The 22,801-nt window shown below is 48.7% G+C and overlaps 1 protein-coding gene across 3 annotated transcripts in view; it reads right to left on the bottom strand.

Annotated features, from left to right (window-relative positions):
* LOC146812816 (protein mono-ADP-ribosyltransferase TIPARP-like) overlaps positions 1 to 22,801 on the bottom strand; it is a 280,445-nt gene that overhangs the window by 27,089 nt on the left and 230,555 nt on the right. The window lies entirely within an intron of this gene.

Consider the following 22,801-nt stretch of genomic DNA (forward strand, 5'->3'; position numbering starts at 1 on the left):
TGACTGGAAAGAGGAGGCAATGAACAACGATGGTGGAAAGAAAGATCAAACAGTGAAAGAACCACAGAGAACTGAAAGAAGGCAAGACCGAATTAGGGCAAAAAAGGGTTTAAATTAAAAGACAGGAGAAATGAAAGGTAAAAATTGCAAGATGAACATAGTAACAGAAGCTGAAGAGGGAAACAATTAACAATAATTTAAAGCATGAAAATGGAGGGAAATAACTGAATAGCAGGAAGAAGAGAAAAACTAAAAGACCATAAAGAGGAGGAAACATGGGGAATACTAAAAGACTATCATAGAGCAGAGAAAGAAGGCATCAATGAATATGAACTATTTTAATATCCAAAGAATCCTAATGAAATGGAAATCTTAGTTCGTTAATGAGATATATAGGTCAATGCCTCTCACTGTAATTCACAATCATATAGAAATCATTGAAAATCAATTAGGATCTTTTTGAAAAGGGCTTGGGAGAACTGGTGTATGCATTAATGACAACGAGGGGAAATACAGTTAGGAGGTGGGAGCTTCATTTTATAAGAAGAAAGTAATGTCCTCCAGGCTATATTTACACCATGCTACTCATGTTGCTGATCACAACCTAGATTTGGGAATGAGGTGAACATAACTACTCACACCATTAAGAATGGACAGACCTTGGAATAATGTGACCCCTGTTGCCAAACCACTGGCTAAGAAAAATGGGTCAACCCACTAATTCCAGATGTGAAAAGATCACAAGGAGATGTAGTAACTCCTCATTTTGTAAATTTGAACTAACAAAAACGCAGTCTTGCCGACATGTATGAAAAGGGTGTAACCTCTATTTTTGATAGCTCGCTTCTGTAGAAATAAGTAAAAGAACGAAGGGCATCTCTAAACTGGTTAATATCAAACCACCACGCCATAAACAGTAGCAAAAGTATAATATTGTCTAGCTATACAGATGCAAGAAAGAAATTAATTAAAACATTTTTTAAATGATTCGGCCAAAGTTCTGCAAGTTTCTTCATCATCATCAGCCATTTAAATTCCCAAAAGAAGATGAGATCTCTACAAAAGTAATAGTGGATACTCTAGTCTTTCTGGATATCAGTGCACAAATTCCAGATTTTCTGGTTACGTAACAAGTCACTGTCAGTAACACTCTTCCTAATGCGAACTCTATCTTACTAAACATTGCTTACTCAGCAATATTCCTGCGTGGCGCTAGAAGACGCTGTGTGGCTACGAGTTGACTTCATACCGCACCGGAAGTGGAGACAGTGGGTAAAAAATGATGGACTAAAATGCTACCCCAAATGACAGGTAGTGATTATTCTTTTTGCGAGCATCCCTACCGTCATATTTTGTGTGATTGATGTTATGCCCTAAGTGGCTAAGGATATGCCTAGACATGGGTCCCTTGCTCACTCTACCATAGAATCCAAGCTATACTTCACTGATGAGGCCTATGAAGGCTGAAACCTGTCTGAGCGGTACACATTTGCATTAGGTGTGCCTTTGTCTAAAGTGGCAGCGTGGGTGAAAAACTATGGAATGCTACCCTGAGCCAGTGGTTAAACTTTTTGCAAGCATTCCTCCCCTCACCTTTGTGTGACTGATTAATAAAAAAAATTACTCAGATGGGGCAAGCTTCAAATCTCATGGCTAGACAGGCTCATGAGTATTAAAATGAAATTCTTATATGTCCAATAAATGGAGGCTTGGAATTTCCCAATATCACACACTAATAATCCGCATCACAATTACGATGAGCCCCAGACTTGGCCAACCGCTGTTACACAGAACCATTATCTGGACCTGCTTTCCTGCATGTCTGTTACGCTGAATACTGGCACCAAATAGACAAATATAATAAAGCCACATTTCCCTCAGCATTGACATCACTAGTCCTGAACCCTGATTTCAGGCCTTGACAAAAAAAAGACAGGTTTCAGCATATGGAAATCCCATGATCTACCCCTACTAGGAGAACTATTTGAGAATGGCAAACTGCTAAGCAGGAAGATATGTGTCGAGAGGTTTGACATCACTCGAACAGATGACTATCACGTGGTCAACTATTGCATTGGGTAGGTGTGTGACCATTAATGAAGCATCAGACAGAGCTCAAATTCAATAGATTAAAGGTTTCCGAACAGACAACTAAAGAAAGAGACTTGTAGCATATAACGTCACACAAATAACTCCCAACCGAGTCAGAAACATATTTACTATCCAACTCGGGCAAACACCACAAGAATACAATTAGGAATAGTCCCTGTTCCCAAAATGATATGCTCACAGAAGGCGGCTTGTACACTACAAGCCTCAGAAAACCATAAAATTGTTGCCAGACCTACAGGTCTAATGACCTAATTTATATGAGCTAACTGTAATGTGCTTGACCCATAAACTGTGATCCTAGGCAAGTATTTTATTTTGCTGAGTCGTCTATTTCTTCAATATCACATGTAAGAGAACTCTCAAATATTTGAGTTCAGAATGTCTGGTCTACAAAAACTCTTTTGTTTTAATTTAATAGACTTAACTTTGCTCTATGTATAGTAACAGTCTAGCCCACAAATAGGGTACACCGGACCCATGTCTTCCGTCTTAGTTCACTAATAGCATTGGCATCACAATGGGAACAATAAGGTTTCTCAGTTCATGTATGAAAACTTTCACTTTTAATAAATATACTACTAAAGCATGACGTGGTAGCACACTCATTTACAGATCGCACATTTTATATTGAGATGGCCACAAACGTTCCTACTGATGTGCACTCTAAATGAAACAAGCATTGAAAATGCAATAGGTCTTGCCTTTAATTAAGTGAAAGCCATTTGCTTTGCTATACAATACCATTACCAAAGCAAATGGCTTTAACTTAATCAAAGGTGAGACCTATTGCATTTTCATTGCTTGTTGTAAATCCCTGCACCCGCTCCAAACAGCGAGAAGCGCCTTGGTGCGATCCACTTTTTGCGCTGAGAGACCCCTTTAGGATGAACAGCGCGGTCGGCAAAAATTAAATAGAATAATGCGTGAATTACATAATCATTTAAGAGTGGTAAGAGTTAGAGGAAGAGAGGGTGAAACCATCAATATCAGAAGGTTCGAACATCATGTAAAAGACTTTCTTGTAACATCGCATTAGATGCCTGCCAGATGCGAGCCAGGGACGTCCATCTCAGTATGGTTATTTGATTTGCGTGTATTCCCCTCACTCCTGGGAACCGCTTTTAGCGCAGATGCGATGTGCCGGGTACCACAGGGCCCTGCCGGCCAGCCTTGAACTGCAAACCCAACGTTTAAAGGGAAGTGATTGCCACCGCTCCGCTTTGGAAATCCACGGAAGGCTCTTTCAATTCTCGTAAAAACATGCAAGGTTTAAGATGGAAAGCGCTGCCCTCTTTGTTGCCAGATGGGTATTTTTCTGTCCGGCCAGATGTCAGTGCCAAATACAGCGTCCCCTTTTCTGAAACTGGTCGTTCAGTTTGCAGAATGGCGCCAAGCAGCATTTAATACATGTAAAAAAAAAAGTTAATTACAAAAAAAGAAACAATGTTACAAACTATTTGGGAGGAGGCCGTGTGTCCAAGCTTAAATAAACCTTTACTTATTTTATACCTCATGGCTACGTCTGGAGTTCATACAATTCATTTTTGTAACAATATGTTTCAAATGCACAAATAATTAATTACTTTCTTGTATTTGCTCTAAGCATTTCTTGAAGTATTAGCCTCGCCTCCATTCGCAGACCTGTTAGCATCCCCTCTCCGAAGTTCGAGCTTAGTTGCACCCCAGACTGTAACCATGAGGAAAAAATACAGATTCCTGTAGTGGATTGCGTTAGTCCCAACAAGCCACCAGACCCTGCAAATACTATAATAGGCTAAATCAGTGCCAAATGTAGCCGACCTCACTTCCAGTCCATGTTTCTCTTCCTGCTGGTTTTGAGCTCGAGCTGTCCAACGCGCTTTGTGGGAACAGAAGTCAATTGGTAATGACTATATGTGCCTGCTGTTTCAGGCATCTGGATACGCCGGTCATGACATGCGAGGCCTTCACTGCTGCCCCTTTCTTCGAGAGCCTGCTATCTTCCTTGCTGTTTGATGCACATTAGTAACAGCCAATCAGATCCGATCTGCATTATCGATGCCAGATGACCTGTCATGCCCCGATTACTTACCGGTAATCTTCATTACTCCGAGTATAGTCTTCCTCGCCACATGACTTACAAAGTGAGCGTCAGCTCCACAACAGAACCCTCCAAAGCAAAGCAAAAAAACAAAGTCAGCATCCCATGCCTCCCATCCCTTCCCAATATGGCCGACCCAGTCACCCCTGACCCCTATAAGAGGTGGGCCGGCCCAACCCAACAGCCTGAAACTACCAAGCAAAACATGAAGCCGATAGCCAGACAGGGAGGAAGGGATGGGAAGTCATGTGGCGAGGAAGACTATACTCGGAGTAATGAAGATTACCGGTAAGTAATCGGGGCATTACCTCCTCGTTAGTCTTCCTCGCCACATGACTTACAAAGTGAGCACATACCAAAGCCAAACGGCTTCATGGAACTCACAAGACACCAACAGACCAGAGGGCAAAACCCAACAGGCCAGAACGAGTGGAAGGACCACCCAGGGGAAAGGCAACCACGAGCAGGAAAAACCAGCCCGGGACCTAATGACACCGGGAAACAAACCCGGACCCCAGAGACACGAGGCGCCGGCAGGAAGCAGCCGCAGCAAAGGCCAAAGGGGGACAGAGAAAAGCTCCGGACCAGACCGCACGGAGCCAGAAGCCACAGAAAACAGGGCCCAGAAAGTACGCCGGACCAACACACCAGGACCTGCCAACGGAGATCCCGAAAAGAGGGCAACAAACCCCCTCAAGAAAAAGAAGGAAAACCGAAGGAACCGAGGGCAACCCCGCCACAGCGACCCAACAGAAAAGGCACAGCCGAAAGGGAGACGCAGTGCGACAAACACAGCAACCCCGCAAGGGAGAACACCACCCACGAGAGAGCCGAAACCACCAGAGGAATGGGGCAGCGGAACCAGTCGCAAGCAAACCGGCAAGAGCCGCAATAAAAGATGAGTGAGACAGGACGCCAACCAATGACACTTCGACAGCGTAAGTGAGACACGAACCCTCGTCCAGCGAGACCGAAGAGACCCGGCCACCCAGGGAACTCAACCAGGCCACCGCAGAAAGCGGAGAACCCGAAAGATCACCCACGCACAGAAGGCAGGGAAAAAGGCAGCGCCACGGACCGAGCCCGCCCCCACAGGGACCAAGCGAGCCGCCGAAGCGAGCACCCACCAAAGGTGAGAAGGACAGAAGGGCAGGCGAAAACCGAACCCGAGCCACGTCAAAACCCCCAGAGAGCCACCAGAGCCAACAGGCCCCGGAACCCTAAGCCCAGGGATAAAAGACGAGGAAACAAGGCACACCGGAAGCGCACGGACCCGCCAAGGAGCAGAGAACCGGAGGCATCATCACCCCCGGACCCCCAACAGCACCTTCGGAAACAAAAACCCGCAAGTGAAAAAAGACATCAAGGGCAGGCCCAAGCGAGCACCACCAACAGGCAAAAAGTCCGGCCCACAAGGGCCAGAAACTCCGGCAGAAGAAGGAACGAGAAGGCCGAAGAGCCAACAACGGAGACCCAAAGGGAGCAAACAGCACCAAGGGACCCAGAAGAACCCCGCCACACAGGCAGCCACAAACAGGGCCAAACCCAGCAAACACCCGGGAGCACGAGGCAGAGCCAGCCAGGCAGGGGAAAAGGGAAAACCACAGACCCAGCATAGAACATGAAAGTGCACGTCAACCAAAACGGGTAAGGCAGAGCTGAACAGCATAAGGATGACGACAACCAACAAAATGGCCCTCAAGAGAACAACCACAAATGGATGAAAGGCAAAGTGGACTCAACAGGAAAGAACCAGTGACCAAAGGTCGAACATAGGCCCCTGCAGGAGACGCAGTAGTCCAGGGAGCCACCAGTACCCAAACCCCCCAGCCGTACCAGGATAGAAGCGGGAAGGGCCCAAGGAAGGACCAGAGACAACTGGAAGGGAAAAACAGCCAGGCAACAAGACTGCATGGAACGCCACACGAAAGTGCGCGTAATCCCAGCGCAGGGACCATGCCAAACGCTACAGACCCGCACCAGGCGGAGAATACGTGTAGCCGCAGTGAGCATCCAAAACGAGGAAGGCCCAAACCAGTCAGACAACCCCAACAGGAAAAACCAGGGGAGAAATCAACCCCCATGACAGGAGCCGACCAGAGAAGGACCCGCAAGACCGCAAAAAGCGACCCAGCCGTAAAAGGAGAGAACGCCCACCCCACCAGAGGAGGGCGCCGAACCCCAGGCCCGACAAACCAGGACCGTGCAGAAGGACCACAACAAAAATAAAAATCCCAACCCCCAGGGGGCAAGGAGAAGCATGGTGAAAAGGGGGGCAAGAGCCACCCGCCGAGACACGGAGCAGGCCAAAGTCCACAGCACCTGGAAGGCCCAGGCGGCACCCCAACCGGGCACCAACCCGTCCCGACCCAGCACATCCGCAGAAAGCAGACTAGGCCAGGTGCAGCCAGGGAGGCAATGCCGAACGCCCCACAGCCCCAGGAAAACCCCGGAGGACAGCCAACCAGCAACAGACAGGGACAGATCCTGCACAACAACTGCGGGAACAGGAACCCACAGAACGAAAGCACCAGGGGTACAGAGCGGACACTGTCGGCAAGCCGAAAGGCAACTAAAGCCCGCGAGGGGGCAAGGAGCCACAACAGAGGGGGCCGAGAGACCCACACGCACACAGGTACAGAGAAGCCCACAGCCGCCCCCACAGAGAGGGGGAGCCCAACGCCAAAACCCAAACCCCAGAGCCTGCTAAAGCAGGGCATCAAGCACAAGGCGGCGGGGGAGGGGGGAGCGCAGGGCAGGGCCGCGAGGGCCAGAAGGAGGGGGAACGAGAAAGTGAGCCCGACAAGGCGGGGCCACCACCCGGGACACCCACAACCAAACGGGGCAGAGTAGAAGGAAACAAACTGCCTGTGCGCAGGAAGGATGACAGCGGAGCAACACAGAACCGGAGGAGGAAGAGCAAGCATCCAGCCAGCACCCCCAACCACCAGGACAGAACATGCTCATCAGCAAAGAGAAGCAAGCCACGGAAACCGGGAAACCCCAGGAGCAGGACAAATGAAAGGCTACCACTCCCCAACCTGTAAAAGAAGAGCAAGAAAACAGCCAAATATGACACTTCGACAGCCTTCGCGGGACTCGAACCCCGGACCCGTGCGACCATTTACAACCACAGGCACAAGACTAACCAATGAGCTACAGCTCATGGTACACAGAAGGACGAAGGGCCGAGCGGACCTCCGGGAGCCGAACCGGCGAAAATGTGAAAAACAGACGTTTATTGTCACCGAACTCAATGGGCCTCTTTATGTCGACCACAGATGGATGAAAAACTGAGTGGACCCGCCGGGAAGTGAACCAGAGACCAAGAGGAAGAACCCAGGCCCCCGCAATGGATGCAGCAGTCCACCCAGCCACCAGACCCAGCTGGAAAACAACCCAAAAACAAACGGCGCCACCCAGAGGAGCACCACCCGAGGGAACCGTGAGAGCCCGTCGGAGACCAAGGCGATGAACAACAGAAGCCATGGGAAAGGACACAAAACCACGAGGTCCATTGCAACCCAAGTCAAAGACATTCACGTAACGCCCCCAGAAGGATGAAAGGCCGAACGGACCAGCAGGGAGGTCCAACCCGCAATATAAAATAATTCCCAACAATACAGAAGGGAAAACCATTGCCCACGCCTCAGACCGAGCAGACAGCGACTCCGAAAGACCAGCGGAAGAACAACCAAAACGCAGAGTAAGGGTACAACCAGCAGGCCAGCCCGACTCGCAAAAGCCCAACAAACATCAAGCACAAACATGCAAGCTGCCAGAACCGACCACAATAGGGCCAAATGGGGGAAACTACGAAAGCCGCCAGGCAAATACCCCAGCAACATGTGCCCGAAAGCAAAAAAAACGAGGAACACTCACCCAGAGGACGCAGGTCCCGTGACACTCGGAAAGCGACAGGCAGCACACACGCACACAGCCGGAAAGCACGAACCAGTGGCTTGCAGTGCGAGAGAGAACAGGAGCGCGCATGCGCGGGACCGAGAAACGGGCGAGCGTGCAGCAACATCGGAACCGGGAACGCCAAAGGCAAAGACAGCAGCGCCCGGTCCCGGGAAAGCCGAACGGAAACCCCAGGCAAGTCGTATTCCACGTGCATCGCACAGCGCAGCGGCGGACCCACTGTCCAAAACAGGCATCAACGGAGCCCCGCAGCTGCTAGTGCCGGCCCCCAGGGAACGCAGCGCTGAACAGCGTAAAACATGCCGCGCGGTTTCCGGGGCAGGAAAGGGCAAACCTCGCCGGACGCAAGCAGTGCAGCATCGGACAGCAAGGCACAACAACAGAGGAGCCAGAGGCGCCAATAATCCCCCTGACTTGCAGCGTCCCAGTCACAGTGAGGACCCCAAACAACAAAGCAGAGGTGCGCCCGGGGACCGCACAACGGGCCGCCGGCACCCCACCACACACCCTAGCTGACCTACGACCAGCAGGGAAACGGGAACACATGGTTCGGGGGAAAGAGGGGGGCCCCGGCAAGAGTGAAACAAACACTCAGCCCACACGGACGAGGGGACAGGAGAACGCAGAGAGGAAAAGCCCCAGACCCCCTCGCCCCGCCTCCTGTACACCCACGGCTCGCTAAAGCAGAGCCTGACCGGCACAAGAAAATAACCCTCCAAATACACCGGGGGCAACAGGCAGGGGGAATAAATGACGTCCAAGCCCCTAGGGTCCGCTACAGCAGGACCTCCAACCATGGACCCAGGCACCTGCTACAGCAGGCACCACTTACCTGAAGCGCTCCGGAGAGAGTGCAGAACTAAAAAAACATGGCTGTTGGGTTGGGCCGGCCCACCTCTTATAGGGGTCAGGGGTGACTGGGTCGGCCATATTGGGAAGGGATGGGAGGCATGGGATGCTGACTTTGTTTTTTTGCTTTGCTTTGGAGTCATGTGGCGAGGAAGACTAACGAGGAGGTAATGGCCGGTTAGGAGGTTTACATCGAACAATCGCTGATTGTCCACCAACTGGAAGCAGTGCCCTCGTGGAAAGCTTTGAGCGGATGTTCGAACACGTAGCATGCTACAGAGCATCGGATATACGGGTCTTGCTCCTGGCCCATTTGTTGAGCGGGACATTCTTTACAGCTGCCATAAATGTAAATATGTCAAGCCGTTAAAAGCCTACGGCTCAGCTGTTTCTCAGAAATCACATTGTACATTCTTTTGTACAACTTGTGCAGCTATTTTGAACGTGTGAGGCATGGAGTTTTTGTTGTTTAAACAATTATTTTAGCATTTTCATATGCACATTCACAATTCAGGTACCTTAGTGTAGTATTCGTTGCGTAGATGCTCGTATGGCCTAACACCCTAAACCGGTTTTCGTCTCAAACAGTGCTTTGAAACATTTACTGAGGAGTTGAAGCATGAATCTTTGAGTTTTTTTATATTTTTTCATTTCACTACGTATATCAATAAATCTTCACTGTCTCTTCTAGGAAACTGGAGAATTCACAAATACTTTGCTGTTTACCTTTAGAAAAGCAAAGACCCATGTCAGCAGTGGACGTGCACCTGTACTTGAGGTGCTTAGCACAATTGAAAGCTGGTGCCCATCCATATCCATGCACGTTTAAACGGGACTACGCATGAAAGGGCTTCTGCTTGGTGAAAGATATTAATGATGCATTTGCAAATGCAGCTTTACATCTTGCAGAATTGTTCAACTGAATAACTGACAATAAACTAATGAGCAGACATCGCAGGGAGGTGAGAGCGTAGTTTCATTCACGAATAACGGCAGCGTTTGGTGAATCTTCATGGAATATGGCAGGTGGCAGAGTGCTCTCTGTGCTTATTTTCGCATCGCGATTTCACTTTAAGTGAAAGCGCGATGCGAAAGTAAACACGCGGCTGACTTTGCCAAAGCGGAATGCAAACAAAAAAGTGTCGGGAGTAACAAAGGGGAGAGTGTCACGCCACCAGTAAAAGATCAAATCCCGGTGGGCATGGCTAAAAGGAGACAGGGTGGCAACAAGCAGTGACTGACATGCCTTGCATGCAATCATTGCACTGCCTTCTGCATAATTCGTGACGCCAAACGACGCGCACAAATGAAAGCTGAAGGCGGAGCTAGGACGAGGCTTCTTGGAATCGTATCGATTCCAAGAAGCCTCGTAAGACGAGAGTAGCGCATGCGCTGCTTACGTCACAAGGCTTAAAAACTATATAGCCTAAAAAGGATAATTTGAGGAAATGAAGTTTCAGCAAACATTTGTCATTTGCACATCACCAAGCAAAATCCTCTGATTGCGGTCATGTTATTAAAATCTTTGATTCCATCACCATTCAGATTTACAAACCAATTGTGCTTCCCAAATTGTTGACATTTTTTGAAATATGTGTAAAGTTCATATACAAAGTATTAAAATGTGTGTTAGAAAAAGACCTGGCATCCAACAGCTTTTCATTTCACACTCCCTGTACCATAGCATCATTGTCAGACAGTTCACTTTACAAAATCGGCTAACTTTTTTGTCAGAGAAAGAAAAGTAAACAGTAATCTGCAGGATAAAAAAGGCGCCAATTTGTAAAAAGACAAACTGAGATTTGACCTCTGTCTTTGAACACACAGCAAACGTAACAAGATAAAAACAAGATTTCAAGGCATCTCTATTGCTTGTTCAATTTCTCAATAAACAGAACACCTGTTCTTTGCCAGCTGGTGCTCTCTCCCCAGAATGGGCTAGGAGTCTCTAAAAATAGCTCTTGCAGATATAATCCGAGGACTGTAATACATCTAGTCAATAGACAATTTGCAAAACTGCTGACCAATAGATTAAAATACCTGGTCTGAAGGGATACACAGGTTGACCAAATGACTTCTCACGATGCATAAGGCTTCTGAATGCCTAAAACAAACCGGTGATCTTATCTATTTTAATTAAATCATTGAAAAAGATACTGCAATGTTAGTTCAACTTTGCTAACACTTTCCATTCTATTCAGTGACATTATCCTTTGCTGGCTCTAGAGTTGAGATTAAAGATAAATTAAAGGGGGTCCTTTATGAAACTTCTTTTATATTCAAATTTGCTACCACTTCTGACAGAGTGGATAGATTTAAATAGGACGGTCATAAAGGGTATCATCTTTCACTGGTAATATCTGCAATAACTAAAAACCCTCCTGGCAAATGAAGTTAATATTCATTTACCTTGACCGTGGAAAGACAGGGTGTAAAATTCTTTTTAGTACTCTCTCTATGACATGCCAATGACTGTCCACTTCTCTGTCCACTTCTCAAGAATGTTAATAGTTCATACTTTTATTTTTTTAATATAACACCATCCTTTCAGAGGTTCAGGCCAACATGATAAAATAAAAACCACAAAATGGAGTCATTACTGTACTTTGTAAACATGAGCTTTGAAACTGATCACAAAATACTCTATGCATTTGTGTGTAATATTATATATATATGTGTATATATTATCTACTGGCGGTCGCCAGTAGATAGTTATAGTTAGGACCTATTTTCCATAGGAAATCCGCACCATTCTATTGGGAATAACTTTGGCGCCGGTTGACGAATCTTCGGGAAATGTTCCAAACTTTTGGCCAGATCCGCTCCGCTCCTACCCTGAAAGTTTTGTGGTGATTAGTCAAGCGGGGGCCGAGAAAAAAGGGGGGTCCCAAAACTCGTTTTCCCCATGCAATTTCCCATAGGATCTGTTGTCACAACTACAGCCCGAACCGCTGAACGAAATGACACCAAATTTGGCAAAGAGGTAATCCTCAGTTCAGACTCGTGCCTTTTGCATAAATGATGTGAATCCATTCAGTAGTTCCTGAGAAAATTAGAGTTAAAAGTACATAAATATCTATGGCCGGGGAGGATCCGCGGACCCTACACGCACCGTAAGCGCACCCTCCCCGAACCGAGCGCGCACCCTCCCGATCGCGCGCTGAATGCCAATTGGCTGTCGAGTGTCTCTCTACATTTGAAACAGGGAACTGTTGGCGGCCATTTTCTGCCTCGGTAGAAGCGAGGCTGAAGAAGCAAGGGGAGTAAGTGTGTAAAACATATACTCTGGTCCTCTAGAGGTGCTTAGGGGTCCCAGAAGGACCCCCTGGGGCCCCCTTTTTTTATTTTTTTTTCAAACGGCGAAATACGCGCAAGGTGCGCGTATCCTATCACGTTGGGTGCACGGTTCCTCTCGCGTTGGGTGCGCGGATCCAAAAACATGGAAAAAAATATATAAAATAAAGTTTTGAACATATAGTTAAAAAAATATTTTGAAAAATATAAAAAAATATATTTGAAAAACCCATTAAGTTCAAATAATAATTTTTAATTTTTAAAAGAATTAATTGAAAAAATAAGTTTAAAAAATGGTGATAAAAAAGTATTTTTTTTAAAAATGTAATTAATGAAATTGACACTGAATTTGAAAAATATACAAATCCAATCAAAATCATTAAACATGATATCTTTAGAGATAAGTTATAGATAGGAATTAGCATATAAAAAAACCTTTGAAATTCACTGAAAAAACCATAGGTTTCATGCACGTTATAGTTAGGAATTGGAATTTAAAAAACCTTAGAAATTCACTGAAAAAAACATAGGTTTCAGGGACGTTATAGTTAGCTGGACATTTCCCCGTACAAAACCCTAGAAATTCCCCTTTTATAGTTAGTTCAGCTAACTATAACTCGCGCCCCCGCAATGCACTGCTGATGACGTCACATATTACATCACTCATGACATGGTCAGTGACATCACTGATGACATCATCCAGTGAGTATGTGTTTCTGTACAGTTTTAATATGTTTAATTTATATAGGGAAAGGTCTGTTGAAGAATGAGTGGGTGTACAAGTGTGTGAATGGATGATTTTCTAGGTGCGTAACTGACTCTATAAGTGAGTCATTAAATGTATCTTACTGCAGACTAGTGACTAAACTGTGTGAATGTCTGTATGTGTCTGTGTGTAGGTGTATAAGTGGCTGCATGGTTTTGTGTATAGCTATATGAGTGTCTATATGGGTTATTGATTGGTTGTCTGAGTATCTGTATGGGTGCCTGAGTTTGTGTGGGTAGGGTGTGTGTGACTCTATACATAGATGTGTGAGTAGGTGATTCTATGGGTGCATGGTTTTAAGAGTGCATCTGTGATGGACTGTATGGTTGGGTGAGTGTATGTATGGGTGTGTTAGGGATTGAATGTATATCTCAGTGGTACATGTGTGACTAACTACATATGTGAAAGGCAGTATATATGTGTGTAAGAGTATAAAAGTGGGTATATGTGAGAGTGTGTGATTGTGAGAGTGGCTGTATGGATGAGTGTGTGCTTGTATCAATGATTGTATAAGAGCGTAAGAATGTGGTACTGGGGGAGGAGCCTAGCGCTTGACCAAGATGGCCGCGTGAGCTTAGAGCTCCCGAGACCCTCGCGCCCTCCGTCGACTATCCTGTCTCTAATCCTGTCTGCATGCATGGCATCGTGTAGATGATTGGTCAGGGAGGCGATTGATGCTACCCGCGGTCGGATCGTCCACCGGGAACCGGACTTACACCTGGCGGAAGATTGCGGCCTATCTCCCGGGGAAGCCAGGGGCTAGAGTTGGCTGGATGCCCGACTCCTAGTTGAACAACAACGGCCAGGCGAGGTGTGAACTGTCGGACGGAGGTCCCCGCACTTTCACTTTCGATTTCGCTCCCTTTGTCAGCCCTGTTACTGGAGAGCTCAGGATGGCTTTATTACCCCGGGGACGCTCTTCAGGCTACTCTGGCGGTCCACGGTAGAACTGATCACTCCTTATTCCTCTCCTTGAGAGGGACCCGTCTTAACTGAACCGACCTGCTTGGAGTCAGCCATGTCGGGCAAAGCAGAAGGGGATCGGCAGAAGCCTAAGTCTACCAGGCGGGGAACCTACACCCAAGTCAACAGCATGGACCGATATGCTCTGCAAAAGGGATCACCGAGTGGATCGAGCCAGGTGCCGGATGCCCAGAAGGAGGACTCGCCTGTGGCCCCGGAGCTCTCCCTGCAGGATGTCATGGGTGCGCTCGAAGGGATGTAGACTTCGATTGGGAGGCAGTTTGAGGCCCTGGCGCATAAGGTGGATGCCATTTTGGTGGATGTCAACCTGATCCGTGCGGACTTGGGCAAAACGAATGAACGGGTTAAGAACTTGGACCTCAAGACCACGGGCCTCACTGATGATGTTACGGAACTGCAGACCGAGGTTCGTAAGCTGAGGTCCGAGAGTGATCTCGTCGCCCGCCGGCTGGAGGACTTTGAGAGCCGGGCCAGGCGCAACAATGTGCGCGTTATCGGGGTCCCGGAGTCCTCGGATGAGGCTTCGGTTGACCTGCTTGTTGAAGACTTGGTCCTCAACCATCTGAAGCCCAAGGGCCTTGGGAAGTTCTTTGCGGTGGAAAGGGCCCATAGAGTGCCGGGCGGGAGGCCTAAGGCGGGTGCCCCGCCGAGGCCGATCGTGGCCCGGCTCTTTCACTTTCGAGATCGGGACGCTATTCTGCAAGCATCGAGGGTGACGGGCCCGGTCCCCTTCCAGAACGCGTCTGTGAATTTCTATCCGGACTTCACCCAGCAGTGGCAGAGACAGGGCTTCCTGGGGGTGAAGCGGCGGCTCCGGGAAAGAGACCTGAAGTATGCCATGCTCTTCCCTGCCAGACTGCGGGTGGTGCACGACGATCGGACATTCTTTTTTGACTCTCCTGTTATGGCCGACGAATGGCTGGACGCTTTGCCCCGGCGACGGACGGGGGACGACACAGCCGAGGATGGAGACAGTGGCCGGGATGGGCAGGGCTGACATCTCGGAGCCGGTCTGACTTGATTTGACTATACTTGAAGACTTGCATAGAGTGCAGTAACTGTGGAGGGTTGCGGGAGGACGAGGGTTGCTCTTTTCCTCCCTTAGGGTACTTTTTGTAGACTTTTTGTTTTTGTAGGGCGACAGGCACACTGCAAGTTGGGGGGGCTTTGTAAGCTGCAGCAGGGGTGCAGGGTGGGGGGAGTTTTAGGGATTTTGGGGTTGTTGTTGGGGGGTTTATTTCTGCAAGGCATGATGCTTATATCCAGGGCTGTTCCATGGTGGCTCCTCGGGTGTGGGGTGGGCCTCTTTCCGTTTGAGGATGGGGGGTAGGGGCTTAAGTGTTATAAGCTGGAATGTTAATGGGTTGGGGGATCGCATTAAGCGGGGGATTGTTTTGCAATTTTTGAAACGATCAATGCCGGATGTTGCCCTGCTGCAGGAGACGCATCTAATAGGAAATACGTGCTATGCCCTGAATAGGAAGGGGTATAAATTCATTGCACATTCAGGATTCTCATCTGGGTCCAGGGGTGTGGGCATCCTAGTTAGAGCTTCGTTGCCATTTGAGGTGGACTCCACCATTGTTGATGATAGGGGGAGGTTTGTGGCGGTGGCGGGGCGGTGGGAAGGACGGACTGTGGTTTTAGTTTCGGTTTATGTCCCGCCGGCCCTGCAGGCCTCCACTTTTGCAGATCTGGGTAGGGCCCTGCTGGATCTCCCGGGGGGAATGCTTGTGGTGGGAGGGGATTTCAACGCTGTTTGCTCCGGCCTGCTGGATAGACACCCGCCCAGAGACACAGGGGGGGCTCAGAAATGGCTTCCAGACTTCCTAGACACGCTTGGTCTGATAGACTGCTGGCGGCTCCGGCACCCCACACAGAGCCAGTACACGTTCCACTCCGGGGCACATGGTAGCCTCTCCAGGATTGATTACCTGCTCACTCTGGCTGCGCATGCCTCGTTGGTATCCGAGGCGAGGCACATGGCGCGCGGTATATCTGACCACTCGCCAGTGTGGATCCGGCTGGATCTAGGTCGGGAGGGAGGAGGAAGGGTGGCCCCTATCAACTCTTGGTATTTCCGAGACCCCAAGATGCGCAGCGCCCTGGTAAAGAAGGTAGAAAAATTTTTCAAGGACAATCAGGGAACCGTTGACTCGGCAGTGTCGCTGTGGGAAGTTTTTAAGACCGTGCTTCGGGGGGAGGCCCTCTCCCTAGTAGTGGCTGCCAAGAGGCGTAGAGATGGTGAGATTCTGCAGGTGGAGGAGGAGATCGCGGCTCTGGAGGGAGCGATGGAGGAGGAGGTTACAGAGTCCTCACTGCATGAGCTTTGTTTGAAGCAAACTGAGTATAAAGACCTGGTGACGAACGCCGCTAAGACCCTCAGTATGGAACAGCAGGGCCGACTGTATGATGTTGGTGATAAGGCAGGGAAACTCCTGGCGTGGCTGGACAAAAAAGAACGGGTCAATAGAGTGGTGCCAGAGTTGACGGGAGAGAGGGGAGAGGCGATTGTGGAACCTGAGGGGATTGTAAAGAGCTTCTCGGACTATTTCTGTAAGGTTTATGCCTCTGCGTCGGATAGGCCAACCGAGGACTCGTGTGACCTCCTCCGTGATATCGAGTTGCCCTGCCTCTCTGCTATAGATAGGGACGATCTAGATGGTGACATAACGGTCGACGAGGTGGCGGGGGCTATCCGCGCGTTAAACTCTGGTAAGGCTTCGGGACCGAACGGCTTGCCGATCGACCTGTACAAGCTGTTCCCGGATAGGGTCGCCCCTCACCTGCGCGCCATGTTTTTGGAGGCGCGGGGGGGTGGGGCCCTCCCGTTGGATCAGCGACTGGCGTCGATTGTGGTCATACACAAAGAGGGTAAACCCCGCGATAAGTGCGCCTCATATCGGCCTATTTCACTTCTTAACGCGGAGCCGAAAATTCTGGCTAAACTCCTGGCGACCCGTTTGATTAGGGTACTTGGCGACTTAGTCCATCCGGATCAATCCGGCTTCATCCCGCACCGAAACACAGCGCTGAATCTTAGGCGTCTTCATGGCGTAATCGCCAGGGCGGGCACGTTGCGTGAACCGGCTATTGTGGCGTCTCTTGATGCCACGATGGCCTTTGACACGGTGGAGTGGGCATACTTGTGGGCCGTGCTGGCCAAGTTCGGTTTTGGCAGCGGTTTTGTGAGCTGGGTGAGGTTGCTGTACGAGGGGCCGCTAGCTAGTGTTGTGGTGAATGGTCGGGCGTCGACTCCGTTTCAGCTTGGAAGGGGTACTCGGCAGGGTTGCCCCCTGTCGCCCTTGAGCCGCTGGCTGCGTGGATACGTTGGCACCCGGATATACGGGGCCTTCGGTGGTCGCCTGAACACGAGGACCGTATCTCGCTCTATGCCGATGATATCCTGTTGTATCTTGCCTCACCCAAGAAGTCACTTATAGTGGTCTGTGACGTACTCACATCTTTTGGTAGGAACTCGGGTCTCGTCATCAATTGGAGCAAATCGTACTTGTATGTTCTTAGTGGCGAGGTTCCACCGATCCCTAGAACATGTTCGATACAGATCGCCCAGCAGGGTTTCGTATACTTGGGGATCTTTATCTCCATGGACTCGGCTGTGCGCTATGAGAAGAATCTGCTCCCCCCCCTGGCACGCCTGAGGCGCGATGTTGAAGGTTGGCGGAGGCTGCCGCTCTCCCTCGTTGGGCGTGCGGCCCTGTTCAAAATGATGTCTCTCCCCCGCTTTCTCTACGCCTTACAGAATACCTTGGATTGGGTGCCGGCCAAATACTTTCGGGAGGTCGAAGGCCTCCAACGGACGTTGCTGTGGGATGGGCGGCCGCGAATTGCTATTGCAAAGCTGACGCTTCCATGGTACGACGGGGGCATTGCGCTCCCAGATATCCGTCGGTACTATTGGGCCACACAGCTGAGCGCGATCAATCATGGGCTTTATGGCCCTGCTCTCAGCCCTGGGTACGCCATGGACAGGTGGTTGCTGCGTGGTGGTAACTATTACAGGGCGTTGTACTCGCGATCCCTAGACTCGTCCCTCACGGGGCCCACCGCTGTGGCAGTGCGGGTGTGGAAGATGGCAACTGACTCGCTGGGCTGGAAGGATAAGCTCACCCTCGCTACCCCGTTGTTTGAATCGGAGAGATTGGGAAGGCTTTGGCATTCCAAAGGCTTTGATAAGTGGGACCTGATTGGCATCTCCAGGGTGGGTGATGTGCTGCATAAGGGGAAGGTGAAGTCCTTTGAGGAGTTGCAGACTGAGTATGAGCTGGGGCCCTCCGAGTATTTCAGATATATTCAGATGCGCCACGCCCTCCGATCAGTCCTCGTGGAGGGTGAGAAGGTGCCTGAGTCCTCTCCCTTGGAGGACCGGGTCCTTGATGGCCATATGCCCGAAAGCACGATCTCGCTCATATATAAGAAACTTATAAACGTCCGGGCGGACATGCTTCTGGGGCTGAGGGACCAGTGGACTAGGGATGGCCTCGAGTTAGATGATGAGGATTGGCAGTCAGCTGTTTCTTCCCCTAAGGAGGTCGCGATCCCGTCGCGCCCGAGGCTGGTGCAGCTTAAAATACTGCACCGAGTGTATGTGACGGGGCCAAGGCTGGTCCACATGGGGTTCTCGGAGGACGGCCTGTGGTATGGTGGGTACTTTCCTGCACATCATTTGGGAGTGTGGTGTCATTGTGGAATTCTGGAGGGGAGTCCATGCAGTAATGGGGGAGGTGACAGGCATTGCTCTGCAGCCGGAGGCGCGGTGCTGTCTCCTGAATATCTGGGGGCCCACTGACCTCGATGAGGCGCGGACCCAATGGGTGACACTGGGTAACATGGTCGCTAAGAGGGATATCGCGCGATTGTGGGGCTCCTCGGGGCCCCCCACACTGACTGCGTGGAAAGAGAACATGGACTGGAGCATGTTTAGGGAGAAGACAGTCTACTGCTCTAGAGGCCGCCCCCGGAAGTGGCACGCCATCTGGGGGCGGTGGAATCAATACAGGGGGGGAATATATCTTGCCCCTGATCTGGAACCGCCCGAGGAACAGCTTTCCCCCTGACCTTCTTTCCAGCACAGACTGGTTTGTGAACTATTTGGGCCTCTGCTGTCCCCCCTCTTCCTCCTTACACTATCTTGTGACTGGTAGATGAGTGGGGTCCGGCCTCCCCTGAGGGCTCTCACCATGGTTTTTTAGTGTTCTTGCCTTGCTGGGGTTTGCTGTGCTTTTTGTGTTTGTTTAAAATAGAACCTTTGCACTTCTCTTTGTACTTTACTGGGGACGCATCACTGTTTCTAATCATCGATGCTGCCGAACCTCCGGGTTGTCGGCTGAATAGCTGTGTCCTGATTTTTAAATAAAGGTTTTTCAAAAAAAAAAAAAAAATGTGGTACTATTTTTATGAGTAAGTGAACTTGAGTGTGTTTAACTGTATAGGTGAGTAAATTGGACTGTGTTTAATTACTTGCACGACTGACTAGGTGTGTCAGTACCTCAATGGATGATTGGCGGTGTGTGAGTGTCTATATAGGTGTATAAATGCATATGATAGTCTTGTATGGAGTGACTGTAACGATGAGTGACTGTACACGTGAGTGAGTGGAGGTGTATGTAGACCTAAGAGTTAATGAGTGGGTATGTAGTTATTGGTATTGGAGTATCTATGGTTTTCAAAATGGCCGTCTGAAATTTTGAGTCGGTGTATCAAAGGTTATATTAGGGTGTGAGAAGATGCACTAATTTATCACATGGATGATGTCATCAGTGATGTGATCAGTGATGTCATTTGAGATGTCACTGACCATGTCATGAGTGATGTAATATGTGACGTCATCAGCAGTGCATTGCGGGGTTGCGAGTTATAGTTAGCTGAACTAACTATAACAGGGGAATTTCTAGGGTTTTGTACAAGGGAAATGTCCAGCTAACTAGAACGCCCCTGAAACCTATGGTTTTTTCAGTGGAAAATAAAAATATATATATATACCGAAAACACCGACACGGGGAGGTTTCTGGAAATTAAGTCTTTATTGCACCATTACGCTGCCTATATATATAAAAAAAAATATATATATATATATACAAAAATTGGGAACTGTGAGCTTTAAAGCAGTGTGGAGCCATTTGGCCCCATTTGGGCGGCGTGTATTTACACAGCTGCCCCTGCGACATTGCTCCTGGAACTCGGGGCTGAAGCAGTATGGGGACTCGCTGAGGCATTGTTGTAACCGCAAGCAGGATATTTTGGCTGAAGTTTGCACCAGGACCCTGAATTCCGCCCGTCAATTTGGTGACTTTCTCTCCACATACCACTTACCTGGGATCAGAGCTCTGAATTCTGGGATATGTAGTTTCATTGACCATCCCGTCAACTAAATACAGGAGGAGTCACGTTCCAGGAGGGCGGAGCCTTTTCTCTAGATCAATAAAGGCGGCAGGACTACTTACCTGGCAACGATGGAGGCCACCTGGAATCTTGGGCGCTGAGGAAGGCAGCATTATGCCGAAATGCATTCGCCTTGTCATCTTGGTTCCATTAAATGCTTCTACGATCTCCCCCTGTTGTGGTCTCTGCTCATTCCTCGTGATGGGACTCTTGTAATTTGTGCTGCGTCGGCCAGAGACGCATTTCAGAGACCCCTGCTTCGTTTTGGGCCGGACCCTTCTGGCGCTGCTACGGCTGTTCGGAGACATTTCACGGTAGTGAAAAGGTTCATGCCCGCCCTGGGAACTGTGAGCTTTAAAGCAGTGTGGAGCCATTTGGCCCCATTTGGGTGGCGTGTATTTACACAGCTGCCCCTGCGACATTGCTCCTGGAACTCGGGGCTGAAGCAGTATGGGGACTCGCTGAGGCATTGTTGTAACCGCAAGCAGGATATTTTGGCTGAAGTTTGCACCAGGACCCTGCATTCCGCCCGTCAATTTGGTGACTTTCTCTCCACATACCACTTACCTGGGATCAGAGCTCTGAATTCTGGGATATGTAGTTTCATTGACCATCCCGTCAACTACATACAGGAGGAGTCACGTTCCAGGAGGGCGGAGCCTTTTCTCTAGATCAATAAAGGCGGCAGGACTACTTACCTGGCAACGATGGAGGCTACCTGGAATCTTGGGCGCTGAGGAAGGCAGCATTATGCCGAAATGCATTCGCCTTGTCATCTTGGTTCCATTAAATGCTTCTACGATCTCCCCCTGTTGTGGTCTCTGCTCATTCCTCGTGATGGGACTCTTGTAATATATATATATATATATACATATATATATATACACACACACACTCATTATCTACTGGCGGTCGCCAGTAGATAGTTATAGTTAGTGATGAATACAGGCCCCAGCTAGGCCCGCAGGACACAAGGGTTCGCTCTCCTGTAATGGAATCTACAAGGAAGTTGGCACGGAAACTGCAAAGTACAAAGACAGCATTTATTAACCCTTAAGGGTGGTCCTACAATCCACACAACACTCTTCAGTATTGCATAGAGTAGCACAAAGAACTTACGTACATGGTCCCCTTTTATACACAATAGAGGGGCTCATAAGTGGGTGGATACAACATGAGGCCGAAGAACATTACCATTTATGGTCATTTTCGATACTGAATCAATACGTGGGCGGAGCTAACGCACTCCTTGAGCCCGCGAAAACATGGTCAAGCAAGGCTAACTGATAACAGATGTGGTCAAGTCTGGGCATGCGCCAGATGGACAAAGGAGCTATTTATAGACTGTTACTAGGCAGATTACAAGAGCAACTAACACAGAGGTTGGACTCTTCTCGTGGGGAACACGTGGAAGCATGACAATACAAAATGGAGTCCGAGCTTCAGTCAACATAACAGAAAAAACACGATCTAGAGAAGGGAATTAATGTCTTTAGTAAATGCTTAATCACATCGTTGTTTCAATTTACAACAGACGACCCTTTCAGCATTTACTGAAGACATCCGGTTTGTTAGGATAATCATCATATATGTCAATTGTCATCATTTCTTCAACTTCTTTAGCTAAACGTTTCTGGTGAGCAACATCGGCAATAGCTTTCTTATCAGGGATACAAAATGATACACATAATGAGCAGAGCAAGGGACCACATTGAATACAGATACAGCACGAAAACATAACCGCTACAATAATGCAGAGACCAGTTAGGACCTTCCATCCCCAGGCAGTAATTAACGCCCGAAACCATCCAGAAAAGGACCAAGTGCCATTTTCGGTATGGATCTCAGCTGCGATTTTATGCAGTTTATTGATGGCATTATAAACTGATGGCGTATGATCAGGGATAAACACACAACAGCTACTTCCAATAATTTTACATGCTCCTCCTCTGTCAGCTAGCATAACGTCTAATACCATACGATTCTGCAATGCAACAATTCTAGTAATTTGCAATTCCTCCGTAAGATTCCCAAGAGCAGCAGCAGTCTGATTTGTCACAGCTTCTACCACTCTTGTTAATCTTCGGATCTTCCTACTGTTCAGGGCAGCTCCAACAAAGAAAAACAGTCCTAAGTTAAAATCAATATACTGCTGCAGACTGGTATCAGTCTGATCTACATCGTCAATTGATAGAGTACGTTTATACCTATTTACAGTCACATTATTCAATAATTTCAGATCCTTATGATAAGATGCGGGAGCTAGGAATACAGGAGGTAATAGAAATGATACATAGCATACCCCAGACCACCCAGCCGGCAGACGGTAATAACCTTTATTTCCACACACAAAGTACGTATTATGGGAGGCTAAGAAGGTACTATTGTTC

The sequence above is a fragment of the Triturus cristatus genome, chromosome 7, assembly GCF_964204655.1.
Source record: "Triturus cristatus chromosome 7, aTriCri1.1, whole genome shotgun sequence".
NCBI classification, from domain to species: domain Eukaryota; kingdom Metazoa; phylum Chordata; class Amphibia; order Caudata; family Salamandridae; genus Triturus; species Triturus cristatus.